Source organism: Streptopelia decaocto, assembly GCF_964273445.1.
Source record: "Streptopelia decaocto genome assembly, chromosome: 1".
NCBI lineage: Eukaryota > Metazoa > Chordata > Aves > Columbiformes > Columbidae > Streptopelia > Streptopelia decaocto.
Window position 1 is genome coordinate 113,825,409 of NC_138663.1, and position 8,161 is coordinate 113,833,569.

The 8,161-nt window shown below is 50.2% G+C and overlaps 1 long non-coding RNA gene across 1 annotated transcript; it reads right to left on the bottom strand.

The window, feature by feature from the left end:
• Window positions 1-6,329: 6,329 nt before the first annotated feature.
• On the bottom strand, window positions 6,330-7,907 carry LOC309446619. Its single transcript, XR_014185476.1, has 2 exons — window positions 7,372-7,907; window positions 6,330-7,215 (listed from the first exon to the last, which is right to left on the bottom strand). It is a non-coding gene; the product is annotated as an uncharacterized lncRNA (long non-coding RNA).
• Window positions 7,908-8,161: the final 254 nt, after the last annotated feature.

Consider the following 8,161-nt stretch of genomic DNA (forward strand, 5'->3'; position numbering starts at 1 on the left):
CAGAGGGCTAGCTGGGATTCTTCAGTGGTGCACACATCCTCACTTGGCATGTTACCACTGGAAGGCATCCCCTGGGATGGAGGTCAGCAGATGCTATTTCTACACTGTCAGGTAAAAGGGTTGTAGAAGAAATATTTTTTATGGTTCATGCCACAGCAAGGGAAAGACTACCAAATTGTTTTACAAGGTGGAAGTCTGATTCATCCTCATTGTCACTCCTGACACTTCGTCTGAGTGCCGTGAGTGATTTCCTCTCCCTTTCACAGGGGGAATCAATCATACATAAGCTACTTTCTCACTGACCAAGGAATGTCAGGGTGAGAGGGAGGCAGGTGGCCTTGATCCCCTGTTTTTCAGCAGCATCCCTCTCTAGGATGGGCAGAGGTCCAGGCTAGGGGAAGGTGAAGACTTGCAGGACCTGTGTCCACCCCAATGTGCCAGAGCCCATGGACCATCCTTTCTCACTCTCTGTGAGACCATCCCTTGGACCATCTTGATCCCTGATGCCCAAGATCATCCCTGAGATCGTTATGTCACAGGATGAACCAGCCTGGTTTGGGAGGCCTGGGGCTGCTCTTTGCCTGTGGCAGTGTGTCCAAGGTGACAGAGTGTGCATCAGGGGAATGGGGTGGCAGAAACCCCAGCACAGTGAGGAAGGCACAGGCAGCATGCCAGCAGGCAGGGAGCGGATATTAAGAAAGAAGAAGGGTCCAAGGAGGCCCTTTTGTAGAGTAACCATGACGGTGACACAGACGCGCAATAGTTGAGGCGTCCCAGACAGAGACCTACAGCAGGGGACAGCATGTTTCTCCACTGCTGTCGCCTTCTGAGTGGGAACAGGTCACCTGCCATCAGCAGGGAGGGACTGCTTGACTGGAGACCGGAGACAGCGAAATAGACTTACAGCAGGCTTACAGAAAATCTGGGTGGAAAATTTAGAGGAAAGAGCATGGCCTTCGTGAGGATGTTTTAAAATCCATTCTTAAGGATCATTATAATGTAAGCAAAGAGGCCTGGCCACTTCAGCAGCGCAACTTGTGCTGGAGAAGGGAGCTGTGACTGGGGAAGCAGGACTGGCACTGCAGATGAGCCTGAGGCCAAACCAGAGAAGACCTGACGATGCCGACAGATCTGTCTAGGGTAGCAGGGAAGCCCTGCCTGCACCCTCAGGGGCTGCTGCAGGCCTCCCTCCTGCAGCATAGGCAGCAGTGGGGAGAAGTACAGGGGCCAAACACTGCCCAGCTGACCTCACAGCACCCGTGGAACAGGCGGCTGCCTGCCCCTGCGGCAGGGAGGACACAGAGCAAGCACTCACGGCTTGCAGTACTTAAAAGGGGCCTGCAAGAAAGATGGGATCAGATCTTTTAGCAGGGCCTGTTGTGATAAGACAAGGGGTAATGGTTTTAAACTAAAAGAGGGGAGTTTCAGACTAGACACAAGGAAGAAATTTTTTACAATGAGGGTGGTGTAACACCAGCACAGGTTGCCCAGAGAGGGGGTAGATGCCCCATCCCTGGAGACATTCCAGGCCAGGCTGGATGGGGCTCTGAGCAACCTGATCTAGTTGAAGATGTCCCTGCTCATGGCAGGGGGGGTGGACTAGATGAGCTTTGAAGGTCCCTTCCAACCCAAACAATTCTATGATTCTACATCTGCTGCTGAACAGGGCTCCCCAAAGGGGAAGACTATTAAGAAAATACCTAGCTCGGGAAAAGCTCCTTAGCTGTCAGAGCAGAGAACCCAAAGCAATGGCAAAGGATAGACATTCGGGAGCAGAATTTGGCCCAGCTGCCAGCCCAGACTTGCCAGTGCAGATGGTGGCAAAGGAAAAGGGTCTGACTTGTTCACTCTCTCTGTCATAGCTGTGTTAACTCACCAGCGTTGCAGGAGTTAACATAAATATATAGGTTTTCAGAGCAGGACCATTCTTCTCCTATCATACAACCAGTGTGTAGGCTAGAGCACCTCTGAGCCCCGCGTCCCATCACAGCAACAGAGATCCTTGCTGTAGGACTCCTTGATGGTCTCACAGCACAACTTCGGGAAAACAAGCACAAGATCGTGGGAGCCACAGTGCAGCCTAAAGGCATCCTGACGTTAATTTATGCTGCTGCTTCTTAACAGTCCACTTACTAGTGGGTGGCTTAGATAAATCAGATGGGAAATATTTCCATAAACTGTACTTTCTGCTTAGGTTTTGGAGCCAGAGAAAAACCTGTGGACTCCATCCAGGAGTTTGGATGAGGGGGACTATGAATGCTTGGGCAGAAGTGCTCATGCCTCTCTTTTCCTGCCTCTGTTTTTCTGCAGTGCATCCTTTCCGTGCAAGGACCCTGTCTGCCTATCTGAGAGGCAAGTCAGCACCATGAAACAATGCAAGATGCCCTCCCTTGCTGCTGATGATGAGCTTTCATTCTCTGTTTATTTGCAACCCCCCTTAATATACAGGAAATCATCTTTGCTTGGGAAGCATAGCTTGCTCTTTGTTTATAAAAGGCACAACCTTCTCACCTGCACTTGTGATTTCTCCTCTGTCCTGACAGGTCCTCATGGACTCCAGACCTGTCTTCTGCAGTTTCTTTTCCTCGCTTAGCTCGTGTTTTAGGAAAACAATGTCTGCTTTGGAGTTTATTATCAGGAAAACCAGGATCTTTCCAAACTGTCCCTCAGAACAGGCTTATATTCACATAATTTTGGTAAAAATGCTTACAATGAGTGATGTGAGGATACCCATTTCTATTATGGGGAAAAATAATAACAATAATAAAGGGAGCTGTCTGAAAGAAAATTGCCACAAAGGAGTGAAGGCTCAGTTTCTCTGACAATCAGAGTGATACAGCTTGCATGAGAATTTATTTCAGCATGCTTCTTCAGCACACACCAGACTCCCAGGAGAGCGTTTCAGATTTCATTTCCTAACTTTCCTGATTGGAACTGAGGCCTGCATTTACTTGGCATTTTCCTATTACACTATCATTCAGGATCCTGCTTGGCTTCTGCCCTGTGTGCTTCTCCTCCTCCCCAGCCCTGCCACCACGGCCCAGACTGATAAGAAAATATTGGGGATGTGCTAGTGACCACAGCTCCAGCAAAGTTCATTTCTGCCTCTCTCCCACCAGGAAGCACTCCCTTCTCAGACACATTATCCATCCCATGGCTATTTACAGCAGTCAAGAGTTCAACTTGTTTTCCCAAAGCAAGTTCTCATTATAGTTCAGGGTAAAGGCTTCCCAAGAAAAGCAGAAACATCTCTTCCATACTTTCCAGCTCTGGAAAAAACAGCTGAACCGGGCCTTCAGATGGTCTCCTGAGTCTCCTAGAACATGGTGATAGCCAGTCTTAAAAGGACCCAAGGGTTAAACATCTTGGGTGAGTTTCAGATGTGCTTGCTCAGCACACACCACAGCTTGCGTTCTGCACAGTCCCGCTGCAGCATCCACGGCTCACAGCTGCCCTAAGGGTCTAGGTCCTGGTGTATCTTCCTGCTTTCTCCCCCTGGCACTTTAATTTGACATAAGAAAGTTTCTGCTTCCAATGCCACGTCAGTTCAATCTTGCCTCTTTAGGCTTTTCTTCAGCTGATGTAGGAATACCATTTGTTTGGAGCAGGAAATCACTACGTTCGATTACACATCGTGGGGCAAAAGACCCAAGTGGTATTTAATAAACCTTCACCTTTGCCAAAAGCAGCAACATCAGATCCAGACAATTGCTGCAACAGAGATAGCTTGAGCTGGTGTGCTGGCAGGGTGACAGCCGACTGTTCCTTGGCCACTGCTGAGCCAGGTTCAAGAGCTTAAACACAGCTTCGAGTTCTGGCAGCAAGTCTCAGAGGCACCGCATGCCCAAGCATCCCAAGGGCAGCAAACCCCCCTTGCATCAGTGCCTGCCACCCAGTCTGTGAAGCGGTGATGCATCAGGTCCCAGAGCAAGAGGGGAAAGAGCAAGCGAGAGAGAGAGAGATGTTCACTCAAACTGGCAGCTGCCTTTTGTTTCGCGGTGGCAGCTGCCAGCAAGAGACAGGCAGGGCAAGGGAAAAACACACAAGAGCAACACGCTAGATGCAAAGCATATTACACGCTAGATTTAAAATAAAATAGCATGCATGAGGGGTGAATATTCAGCATAACGCATGACGACTCAGCCCCGTCATTCTCTTTCCAGTTCCTAGGAGCTGTGGGACTGGATCTCCCTGGGCTGCGCTCACCATCCTGGAATAAAAGGCAGGGACAACATTCAAATCTGGTAAGCAAAGGAAGCAAGTGCCTAAACATCAACTTTCTTAATCCACTTGAGGCAAGCAAAAGGAGAAATATCACTTCAGTGGAGAAGGGTGGACGATCCCATACAGTGGGGTTGTTGTTCCTCTCTCACTTCTGAAAGCTCACTTACTTCCTTTCCTCGTGGGATTGTATTTCAATCGGTTTAATGGCTTTGGCAGAGCAACAGCTCTGGAGCCTGATCCCCCTCCCTCCACAGAAGTGGTGCTTGTGGCAGTGCCACACATCCCCCTCCTCCTCCACCTCACCCCACGACCATCCTGGTCCCGGCACAGCACCCCCAGCACCACCTCCCGCCCCAGGGAAAGCCCTTTGCCAGGTCAGGATCCCCTTTGCAATGCTGGAGAAGGTCTATATCTGCAGTGTTGAACATCATTAGCCCTTCATCTCCTCATCTGCCCCAGTGTCGCTGCTCAGACAGGCATGCCAGACAGGGCGGGCACGTGTTTCCCAGCTCCTTCCCAAGCACAGAGTTTGACAGCACCATGAATCTGGCTCTGGCCTCGCTGGTACCGCAGCGAAAACACTTTGGCCACGTGGCATTCACTCCACTGGTCTGAATTTATTTTAATGGTTCTGACAGGCCAACTTTGTACTAGCAGCTTCTTCTGCCAGATCAAATATTGTTTACCTGCCCCACTTTAACTTTATGCCATGTTCAATATCTTCTCTCCACACCGAGCTCACTTTATGCCAGATCAGGTATTGTCTGTCCTCCCTCAGCCAGCACAGGCCATAAAGCTCCATACATTCCCCGCCGTGCGCTCTGCCTAATTCAGCAGAGGTGCGAGCACACTCCTGCACTTGCTCCAGACCCTGTTCCTCCTGCTGAGGGAGCTGCTGGTGCACGGAGCTGGCACCTGCAGCCCGGGCAGGCTCCAGCAACTGCCAGGAACCCCAGGCACACCACGGGAGCAGGTCTCCAGCTGCCCCCAGCCCTGGCCAGAGCAATGGGAGTTCCCAGGGACTGTAAAGATGGTGCTGGGACACTGGCATGAGTCCTAAACCTGCGATGTGTCAAGGCACGGAGGGCAGGAAAAGGAAAGGAAAAGCTGTGCTATCATGACTTCAGGTTAAAAGAGCTGTGAGGTAAGATGAGTTTTACCTGAGTTTTACGTGAGGCTGAATTCAAGCTGCTAGCCCACTTAAAAAAAAAAAAAAAAAAAAAAAAAAAAAGTGTTTTTCCTGCTGCCTCTGCCTGAAAGAGCTAACTGAGGTTAGTCAAGCCACACTCAAAAAAACCCCACACCTTTCCTTTATTTACTTGTTCTGATTGGGGAGTGTAAACATATCTGAGGCGGGTCTGAACTGCTTTTTATGCAAGGAAATGTTTCAGAGGAATCCCAGGAACCAGGACTTTTTTGCATGTGAGGCAAAGGAAGAAAAAAATGGTCTGAAAGCAAAGTGACTCTGAATGTGGCTGTAGAGATAAAATGGGTTTTCAGCTCCTGCATGCAAGAGCAGCATTTCTCAAAGACAGCTTTTTTCTGTTTCATCTTCTTTCTGTTTATTTTAAGCGAAGCCCTTTTTTATCTCCTTTTCTACGTTTTAATCTTTGTATAGAACATACTCCATGACCCTGACAGAGGAAAAGCAGCAAAGCCCTACCTCTATGACTGTGTTTAGAAATTATCAGCTATCAAAGTCAACACCCTGTGAGCAGCGACTGAGTTACTCCTATTGCCACATGTTCCCGGGTTGGACAGACTGCATTGCTCGGTGTGTTGATGCATCAGAATTTCACACACTATGAATATTCACCGTGCATATTAAATTAACCAGGTGAGAAAATACAGGTTTGTTTTGCATGTTAACTCTGTGTTAACGCTGCCCCTAAGTGGTTAAATTGGTTTATTGCAAGTTAATTAGCCCTCATTTCAGGCAGTTATTTATTTATTTGTGGAAGACTGTTGTGGTTTTTTTCTCTTCTAGCTTGGTGACTAGGCCTTGCCTCTCTAGTTTGTGTTCTCATCCTCCTCTGTGTGGGTTTCACATAACCGCAACATTTACAGTCAACTCAGCTTGGAAAATACGCATACAGAGAAACATGGATGCCTACTACATGTTTATTACTTAATCCCAGCGAGGCTGTGATCCTGTTAGCAGACTCCTCTCCCTCAGCTCGTTTTAATTAGCATTTCAAGGGATGCTTGCTACAGCAAGCTGGTGAAGTTTGAAGTTATGATAGGCTGTTTTTTGCGTCTTTCCTCCTGAATTAATGTGCCACTTCACGATCATTTCATCACCCAGGAAAGCCTTTTCACAAGTAAAGCCTTGATATTTATCCTCGTGTTCCTGTCCTTCTGGATGGATCCATGCAATGCACCACACCTTCTCCTCTCAGGGCAGCTGGTTAATGTTGGAGGGGTACATAGGGCTGGGGATGCCAAGCAGAGTAGCTCAAGCTTGCGATAGGACCTCAGGCTTCCCTTCTTCTCAGTATGTGCCCCTCCTCCTGCCCCATGGGGAGAGGCAGGTGAGGAAGGAAGGTGGCCACACTCAGCTCACCAGCTCTGAAGGGCCTCACGCCAATAGAAGGGACTCGACAAAACCTCCGACCTAATGACTCCAAGGTGCCTTTTAAAGTCATCCACCATGGACTTCCTTGGTTTAGTTGGTCCAAGGCTGCGGCTGGGGAGCCTGGGACTGCTCCCCAGTTTGGTTTTCAGTCACCAAACCACCTCCCAAAGCGCATCAAGTAGGTGACCACAATGACCCCTTCCCAGTCCAGACTTCTTCAGTTCATCGCTTTGTTAGAGCTGAGTCACTCAGGTCGAAGTAGATTCCTTCAGCTCCCTGTGAGATGGTGCGTAGCAGAAGTGCCCCTTGGTGTTCACCCTCCTCAGGGGTCAGAGTCCAAATGGGTGGGGTGAAGCTGGCAGCAGGCAGAGTGGGCTTGCACCTCCAGAGACCTGCATTCAAACTCCCGGTAATGCCTGTAGTTGGGGAAAGCAAACCTGGTCAATATGGCAGCAGCAGGCGCTTGCACTGCACCAGGCAGCACAGCTGTCCATCCTTGCTCCAGCTGTGTCAGCAGCACAGGGAGAGGAAAGTGAGGAAGAACAGGGGCAGTGCAATGCAGCTTAGGGTACCTGGATACATTGGCAGAATCTCCCTCTTGATTATCAGCCTCTTCTTTCCACAAGCTCCTAAAATTCACATCTAAGACGCCATAAAAACTGAACAGCAATGAATCTTCAGGACGGTCTCCACAAAGAACACAGGCTGCTTTTCCTTCACGCCCCCACTGCTCTTCACCTTAAATTAGCGACATTTGTCTCCCTATCCTTTCCCTCCTGAGCGTGCAGACCACAGGCAGGGAAGGCATCTCGCCGCCCCGAGCTCCGTGAAGCCATACGTTCCCTCCTTGCAGCACATCCTAGAGCCGGGGCTCGGAACGGGGGATGTCCAGCGCCGTGAAGCGAGAGCTGGGGAGCGCTGGGGTGAGCAGCCGCCTGTCCTCCCCCCCGAGCTCCAGCCGCCCGGCTCGGCAGCGCGGAGCGCTGTGCGCGTCCCGGCCCTGCGCAGCGCGCTCGGACACGGAGTTAAGGAGTCCGGACACACCGGGATGCGAGAGGAGCCGCGATGGCGTGAGGGGAGCTCGCTCACCTGAAAAGGGGCTTCGGGAGGGCACCGCCGGCGGGTGGCATGATCGCAAGCGTATCGGCTTCTCTGCTGCTTAAAAAACTGCCGCCGCGTCTCCTCGGTGCTGCGTTTTTAATCAGGGCTGAGAAAGCCTGCGTAAAAGCTCAGGGACTACCTTAAATATCCCCTAACCAAGCCTTCTCAAAGCTCCCATTAAAATATGAACACCACAGCCAAGACGGCGGGCTGGAGGTGTGCCCAGTGGCCAAATAAATCATAATATTCCAGAGATCCTGT